Source organism: Topomyia yanbarensis, chromosome 2 (assembly GCF_030247195.1).
Source record: "Topomyia yanbarensis strain Yona2022 chromosome 2, ASM3024719v1, whole genome shotgun sequence".
NCBI lineage: Eukaryota > Metazoa > Arthropoda > Insecta > Diptera > Culicidae > Topomyia > Topomyia yanbarensis.
Window position 1 is genome coordinate 235,244,896 of NC_080671.1, and position 9,387 is coordinate 235,254,282.

General features: G+C 42.0%; 1 long non-coding RNA gene across 1 annotated transcript; it reads left to right on the plus strand.

The window, feature by feature from the left end:
* Nucleotides 1–1,590: 1,590 nt before the first annotated feature.
* On the plus strand, nt 1,591–2,670 carry LOC131678907 (uncharacterized). Its single transcript, XR_009303755.1, has 2 exons — nt 1,591–2,147; nt 2,451–2,670. It is a non-coding gene; the product is annotated as an uncharacterized LOC131678907 (long non-coding RNA).
* Nucleotides 2,671–9,387: the final 6,717 nt, after the last annotated feature.

The window sequence follows — 9,387 nt, forward strand, 5'->3', positions numbered from 1 at the left end:
TAGGCCGGATACCACACGGCCTCTGGGCAGGTTCATCTGTACACATCGAAATTTGATAATCGAGACCCAACAAAACTTCACCGAACTACCATCAGCCGAGAGTCTCTGCAAACCCCCAGCCAACAAAAATTCGGCAAAATTAAGTGGATCATCGGTGAAAAAAAATCGGTGTGTAGAGTGAACGTTCCGCTGCGTAATGCAGCATACTGGGGAGTTCGCCTGACACTTCCCAGGCTCCGTTCGCCATTGAAAATGTTTTAAACCCCCTCAACAATTTTACCCATAGCACGGGTCGCATGACACTATGGAATTGGGGTTCCCTGTTTGGTAGATTTTTACCACTGAAACAGGTAGTCCGTAGTGTAATTCTTAGCCGGTTGAAACAACCACTACCGACACTACACGGCTTATCTAGGCTGTTCGGTGAAAGAAGCTGACATTGAAGAACAGCTTCCATATTTAGATGGGCGAACAACCGCAGAAGGAAGGAAGGATAACGGGAGGAGAGGGATTTGGGCTAAGCGCTTATTTAAAGGCGGCTCTGGCTCGCCTTGTCAGGGCTGCTTTAGGGCATGTGGTATTTAGGCCTAGGACGTATAGGGCCCACTACCTCGTCCTACCACACCCGCAGTCAGCCCCCGCTGCTGGTTCGGGTCGCGAATCACAACTAGTTGCTATCGCGATTAAGCATTATCCACCACCTATGACCCGCCCGGTTGCTTGCAGCTCAGCTTCCCACGTAGCGTTCCTCCACCACCACGGGGCCCGGGATCTGTTTTTTTAATGGGACTTGGTGTTTTTTTCACGGAGCCTTCGAAAAAACTGTATGATTTGGATGTGTTTCCCGAAGATATACTTCAAAAAGGATTGTTTGATGAAAAAAAAAAAAATGAAAATGATCAAAAAGTACATGCGACAATTATGCGTAGAACGGCAGTGTAGTTTTTACAGGTGTTGCTAAGATGAATCTTACACGAGTGCTGTGAGTGATATCAGAATAAATCGACTTGCCTACGTCATACCGTTCGTTCAACTCCCATTGTATCGTGTGAAATATGGCGTCGACCGGTTGTGCTTGTGGATTGTTTACATATTTTTGGTTTCTGTCATAAGCAAACCGAATGATCTGCCACACCTATTTATACTACATTACTGTCAATGGCCCTCCCCAGTAAAGTTTAGGCGGAAATGAGACGGAATTCCGGCTGGTTAGCATACCGGCCCCAGCGACACAACCGATTCTAGTTGGGATCGTTGTATCACTGGAGCCGGGCTCTAACTGGAACCAGCCGGAACTCTGGCTCATTCGTTCCAGAAGGATTCGAAGCGTGCTCGATTACCCAGTTAAACTCATTCCGGAACCGGTTCGGATTTCTGAATGGACCCTCTAAGAGCGGTTGGTTTCAAAACCGTCCAATGAAGGACGTTCGTTGGACCAATTTGGACAACGTCCAAATAACCGTTCAACGAACGTCCATCGTTGGACCCGTGTTGAACGATCTTGAAACAATTTTTTGGACGTCTCAGTGGGGAGTCATTATGAATTCCAAACCAAATGCAACAACCGATTCCGACTCAGAATCGGTTGTTGCATTTGATTTGGAATTCATACTGACTCCATTCAGGATTCCCAATCAAATTCCGAATGGTTTAACCGGGTAGGCTCGCTGACGAACTAGCAAGTCGACATAAATTGACTTTTACAACATTGCTTTACAGCTAAATGGCAGTGTTGGTAAACACGGCTCACAGTAAAATTCAAATTTATGTCGACTTTGTCAGCATGCACAGCCTAATTGGAATGACACTGGCAAATAAATAATAAGAAAAATATAAATATGACGAGTTTGCATCCAGAGGAATTCAGCGCTAGATTCAGCGTGCTTAATTCGCACGTAAATAAGAAAGATATCGGTTCTCCGGTTTTTTTTAGCATATCTTCCTTCGAACGTTTCGACACAGATACTTCAAACAAACAAACATTAATGATCTTAAATGCTTATTTGCAGGCTAAACAAAATTGGGAAAAATCCCAATATTATGGCTCACAAAGAAGAATCCGAGTCAGCCAATGCAGAAACTAATCAAATCAGTGCTGTGGTAAACGCGTTGGCCGTTGAAGCTGAAAATAATTTAAATAACCTTAGGTAAGATCATTTTTCGTATTCTGGTTGTAGTTGAAAATCGAAAAATTTACATGCGCCTTTCGTTTTTTCCCTATTTACACAGTGGGCAATTAAAACGCATGTTGTGTACATGTTAGAGAATCAACTTGCGCGTCATCTACACCAGTTGCGCTTTAGTTTCACACGCTGAAAATAGGAGAAAAATCGAAAAGCGCTAGTTCACTATTTCGATTTTAAACTGCAACCAGAATATTATAATTCATTAAAGGTTGCAATTCATCTTTTTCCTTTCTTTGATTTTTTCAATCGTTTGTGTGGAATCAGTGATGGAAGCGGAAGTTTGAACAAAATTCACTCTGATTTAAGTTTGGCGGAGTTAAATCAAAATTTACGCATGAGCTTACCTCGGCCAAAAAGTGGAGATTTTAGAGCTCTTTTCGAAGGTAGTCCTTAGGAAATCAACCACTCTCTCTGGAATTGACAAATACTCTTCTATAAGGTACAAGTGAGATATTACAAATAAAACTTAATTTACATAAACTAATAGCGTCCGTTCACATTACTATTATAATTTAATGTGTCTGCTTAAACTTGCCACTCAAGAATGCCAAGAAATCGACTTTTTAGTAATACAGAAAACAGCTTTCAGCTGTGTAAAATTTAACGGTCTATTCAAAGGTAATTGAGATAATATCACCAGGTGAGTTTAATTTGATAGCGGAGGTTTCAAAACGGTTTTACATCGTTTACATGGTTACACCTAAGCTGACCAACTGTACAGAATTTGGGAAGACGGTACGGATTTTTGATCGCGTGTACGGAAAAAATGCTTATACGGATTTGTTCGGAATTTGCACGGAATTTTCAACTTCAGTGGAAGTGGAAACACTCCCGGGATAACAAATTTTTTTCCACAAATGGGAACCGACTAGATAACGTTGCAAACTAATTTCCCAGGATTCCAATACTTTGAAACTAATCTATTATATCAATAAATCAATTATCTCATTAACTTATTTAGCCGATTCATCTAGCAACAATAGGCTGGTCTGTCCAAAAAATATATTCAAAACGAATATCTCCTTATTGAGAATTGTGATGAGCAAACCCACGCTTACGGAAATATTCAGCTTCTCGACGAAATATGAAATTACATTTTCCAATAAAATTTTCAATATTGTACTAATCTACTTAGGTAACTAAACTTTTGGATAAGTATTTCTTAGTCGATTAATGATCGAACAAATGAAATTATTCGATAAATTACAGTGTTGTACAGCGCAAATTCGTTAGTTGGGTTGCGAGTGCGCCCCATCCCAACTAGCGAATCGTATTCGTTAATTGGGGCAACTGACAACTTGTAAAAATACACGAGGTAAACGCTGATTGTTCGTTTTCTTTCAATAAAAAACAAACAGACAAATTTTACGGTTCACGAAAGTTGGCTGTTTCCTTCCAGTTTAACCCTTAAATGCTTGAAACTAATTTTTCATTGATACTCATTTTTTGGTATGGAATATGGATACGATATTTACCTCTTGGTCCCAGTGAGCAAATTTTCTGGCAGAGATCGCTCTGATACATTTCTGTAAGTCTTGGTTTGGCAACCCTGTCAGATTTCTGCGCGTATTCTGTCGGGTTAGTTGAGCTAGGGCGGACTTGGTTTCGCTCGCGTTTTCTGGGAAATTTTGACAGGAACCGAGCAAAACCCTGGCATAACTCGGACATAAACTGTGCAGATCCTGGCAATTCCTACCTGGTAGAATTTAGCACGAATCCAATTGCTATTAATTATTTTTTTGATAAATTCCTTCACATGAAATAGGAAAAGGATACGCCGTCGCAAAATACTGATAAAGCGCAAGCATAAATCATTGGATAATGTAATTGAATTCATCAGAGATGACCTTCAAAAGTTAGCAAACTAACCTCTCTGCGGTACAAACTAATTGATGCTGAATGGAGGAAGCACAAAATCTAACACATTTATTTCACTAAAAACATTCCGGAATATGAATTGAAAAAATTAAGATTCATTGAATTTCAAAGTATGCTTTTTTCTAAATCGTCAAAGAAATCAACCAATAAGCCCCTTGAAATCGATGACTTCCAAACGTCAATCAGTTTTTGAAATTCAGTTTTGACATAAGAGTGTCTTTTAGTTGGGGCAACTAGCGATCACCCAACTAACGAACAGCTCAACTAGTGAACCCCCAACTAACAAATTTGTGCTGTACTACGTTCACACTACGAGTTATAACACTTTTTTATGTTACTTTCTATTTGATTATATTGTTTTTTTTGTATTGCATTTCTAATTTATTTCTAGTTTAGTGTTGGGTGTTCAGCTACACACGGGAAGAATGGAGTACCCAAACCATGGGTTAAAAATCACCAGCGTCAAGTTCTAATAGTGCGAACCCAATTTTGGGTACTGTTTTCAAAAGGGATATTACCTTAAACTGAGTATTGCATGTCTAACCTAATTTTGGATAGTTTGGGATTGGCATTCAACATTTTTTTCTCCCGTGTTAAACAAGCGTCGTTTGCTTAGCCCGCTAAATGCTGTGAATATTTTGAAACTATAGTATAATTTACATATCCTGCACGTTGAATTTAAGTGTTTCACACTAAACACAGTGGATAGACACTTGGGTTTAGTGTTTTTATCGGTTGTCTGTGTCGTCGGAACAACCGATTTCATTCGCAAAAGAAAAGGTAGGTTTCACTTGTTTAGTTTTAAATGATTGGTTTTCTCATCATTTATAATATTTCTCTAGTTCACTACTCGAAATCGTCTGAGCACATCAGCAGTTCGTTTATAGAGCCATTACCACAACTGCAAGGGGAGGGATCTGCAAGGTGGTAAAGCTGACAGCCGCTGGGAGAATTAACTGGAACACATCAACCGGATCCACTGTGTTTGGATCTTCGGTGAAAAAAATCATCAGTTTATCTGTAAGTAATGCCATTTTCGTTTTTGACAGTGCACCACACCGGTGTAGTCGGTGCTACCCGGTCAAACCATTCGGAATTTGATTCGGAATCCTGAATGGATGGATTCCAAATCTAATGCAACAACCGATTCTGAGCCGGAATCGGTTGTTGCATTTGTTTTGGAATCCATAATGACTCCATTCAGAAATACGAACCGGTTCCGGAATGAATTTTTTTCTAATGTTCTATAACAGCGATTCTCAACCTGGGGTCCGCGGATCTCTAGGGGGCCGTGAAGTAGTTACCAGGGGACCGAGAAGGAGATTATTTATCTCGGAAGGAGCTTTTTTTGTAACGTACTGTAAATAATATTTGAATAGTACACAAAATGAATGTTAAGCCGCGGGAGTCTGCAACAACCCTGGATGATTAAGAAGTGGTCCGCGGGGCGAAAAATGTTAAGAACCGCTGTTGTATAAGATCCCATATCTACATAGGGCCGACTTGCGATTATAGGCAGAATAGAACGAAAGAAGAAAAATCAGCGATAGAAATAACCGCGTTTTTTGGTGAATGCTGAGTGGACAAAATTCGACAAAATTCAAATATTTTTCATGGTTTTTGCCTTTTTCATATGCTATGCAATAACTGTAAAAATCGACTTTTTAACCGAGGCCCGGAGGGCCGAGTGTCATACACCATTCGATTCAGTTCGTCGAGATCGGCAAATGTCTGTGTGTGTATGTACGTGTGTGTGAGTATGTGTGTGTGTCATTTAAACTCACACAATTTTCTCAGAGATGGCTGAACCGATTTTCGTAAACTTAGCTTCATCTGAAAATTATAACGCTCCCATAAGCTGCTATTGAATTTTTAGTTGATCCGACTTCTGGTTCCGGAGTTACGGATTGAAGAATGCGGTCACACAGTAAATTCCCATATGAACTGGTACCACCATGATGTTCAAATGATGTAAAACATATTAAAATTGATCACAATCGTCTGAGCTCTCGATCGAAGCAGATCGTTTTTCTTGTGCTGTGCATAGAGTAAATCACTATATATACATTGTGAAGGTCAACCATTGTTTGAGGCTGGCTTTGTTCGCCGGTGCCTAGGTTGGTGAAGTGAATAGTGGAATAACCGGACAAGCTGCTAAATAAGCTAAGTATCTTTTTTTTTCATTTCCCTTTCCCCCGATCGGTCGCTACTTCTTAGATCCCTTTCCCCTGAATATAAGTTTCATCTCTCGTTTACACCACGTGCTATCCTCGTGCCTAAATGGCCGAGGGCGAAGTAACATTGGATGGGAATGATATTTCCATGGATATACCGGATAAACCCGAAATTACTCCCTCCCCTGATTCCCCCAGTCCTCCCCGTATTAAAACATACCCAGCCAGTTCGACTGGACCCTGGGTGGTCTATTTCCGGCCCATCACGAAATCGCTTAATATTTTAGAAATCTCACGGGAGCTGACTGCTAACTACCCGGCCGTAGCTCAGATAACACGTGTTAGAGCTAATAAGATACGCATATTAGTGAATGACCTCGACCAGGCAAACCAGATTGCTCGCAGCGAACGTTTTACAAAGCAATTTAAAGCGTATATTCCTTGTTTAGCAGTGGAGATCGACGGGGTCGTCGCCGAACCGGGTTTGAAGTGCGAAGATGTGTTGAAGTACGGAGTTGGTTGCTTTAAGGACCCCTCACTTGAACATGTGAAGATTCTGGAATGCAAGCAATTGTATTCCGCAAAAACTGAGGATAATAAGACAACTTATTCATTGTCAGACTCGCTTCGAGTGACTTTCTCCGGGTCTTCCCTCCCCAACTATCTCCTCCTGGATAAGGTTCGTCTACCTGTTCGCCTGTTTGTACCGCGGGTAATGAACTGCAGCAATTGCAAGCAGCTGGGCCACACAGCCACATATTGTGGCAATAAGAAAAGGTGCGGCAAATGCGAAGGAGAACATGAGGATGACTCTTGCGGTGGAGAAACTGAAAAGTGTATTTACTGCGGGGGCCTTCCGCATGATCTTAAATCATGCCCCGCGTACAAACAGCGCGGGGATAAAATTAAGCGCTCCCTTAAGGAACGCTCGAAGCGCTCTTATGCAGAAATTCTTAAGAATGCTTCGCCATCTGTCCCTTCCGAAAATTCCTTTGCTCTTTTGGCTGGCGTTGAGCAAGAATCTGACGACCCACAAGAGGGAACATCTTTGGTTACCTCAGGGGAGTCCAGGAAGAGGAAAAATCTAGCCTCCCCTAAATTGCCTCGTAAGGGTGCCAAGGTGTCGTCCACTCAGAGTGCGCCAATTACAATCAATAAATCCAATGGAAGTGATGCACTAAAGCCGAAGCAAGTTGCTCCAGGACTTGGAAATTTTAATTCTAACAAGGAGTATCCACCACTTCCAGGGACACCAAAAACCCCAAGTGTTCCCTTTTTTCAAACAGATACTCAGTCCAGTAGCGGACTAATGAAATTTTCTGACATAGTGGACTTAATTTTCACAGCTTTCAATGTTACTGATCCTCTTAAAAGCATTCTGATACATTTTCTCCCTATGGTGCAAACATTTTTGAAACAGTTGACTGCTAAATGGCCCCTCCTTGCAGCGATCGTATCCTTCGATGGCTAAGTCATCAAACGAGGTCACTGATTCGATCACTGTCCTACAGTGGAATTGCAGAAGTATCCTCCCGAAAATCGATTCCTTCAAATTCTTACTAAACAGTTTAAAATGTGATGCTTTCGCATTATGTGAAACCTGGTTAACTTCTGATATAAATCTCAACTTCCACGACTTTAATATAATCCGTCTGGATCGAGAAAACCCTTATGGAGGAGTACTTTTGGGGATCAAAAAGTGCTATTCTTTCAACCGAATTAACCTCCCTTCGACACCAGGCATTGAAATTGTCGCTTGTCAAGTTTTAATCAAAGATAAAGACCTTTGCATTGCTTCCATCTACATTCCTCCTAGAGCCTCGGTAGGGCACCGAACGCTTTGTGATATCACGGAATCCTTACCGGCTCCACGGCTAGTTCTGGGAGACTTTAACTCGCACGGTACGGTATGGGGCTGTCTTCATGATGATAATATTTTTTTTTTTTTTTATTTTGATTATAGAGGTTTTAACCTTAAGTTCATTCGCCTCTTCGGGTTAGAAAAATTTCTTATGAAAAATTTCTAACCCTATGTGCGGGGTCGGGACTCGAACCCAGGTGCGCTGCGTACAAGGCAATCGATTTACCAATACGCTACGCCCACCCCTATGATGATAATAGATCAACATTAATCCAAGATCTTTGCGACAATTTCAACATGACCATCTTAAACACGGGAGAAATGACGCGGATTCCTACACAACCAGCACGCGCAACCGCGTTGGATTTATCGCTATGCTCGACATCGCTACAGTTAGATTGCAGGTGGAAGGTGATCCCTGATCCCCACGGTAGCGATCATTTGCCTATCGTGATTTCAATTGCTAACGGTTCAAGACCATCGGAAACAATCAATGTCTCGTATGACCTCACACGGAACATTGATTGGAAGAGTTACGCGACCGCGATATCCGTTAAAATCGAATCCACTCAAGAACTTCCTCCGGAGGAAGAGTACAGGTTTTTGGCTGGCTTGATTCTCGACAGTGCGAATCAAGCTCAGACTAAACCAGTACCCAGCGCGAATACCCATGGACGGTCTCCCACCCTGTGGTGGGATAAAGAGTGCTCAGAGCTGTACGCGGAATAGTCCACTGCATATAAGGCCTTCCGGGAAGACGGGTTACCTGCTAGCTATCTACAGTACGCGTCGTTAGAAAGGCGAATGAAGAGTCTAATGAAAGCCAAAAAACGCAGTTATTGGCGCCGGTTCGTCGACGGGTTAACGAGAGAAACAGCGATGAGCACTCTTTGGGGTACGGCTCGACGTATGCGTAACCGTAATAGTACCAACGAGAACGTGGAATATTCAAACCGTTGGATATTTGCTTTCGCCAAGAAGATCTGTCCGGACTCTGTCCCGGTACAGAAAACGTGCCGCGCCGCGTCTCCTCACGATACCGCGAACGAAACACCGTTTTCGATGGTGGAGTTCTCACTTGCTCTTTTATCATGCAACAATAACGCCCCAGGGTTAGACAGAATCAAATTCAACTTGCTGAAAAAAGGCGCTTGTTGAATTTATTTAACAAGTTTCTTGAGGGTAACATTGTCCTTCATGACTGGAGGCAAGTGAAGGTCATCGCCATCCAAAAACCAGGAAAACCAGCCTCCGACCACAACTCGTATTAGCCGATTGCAATGCTGTC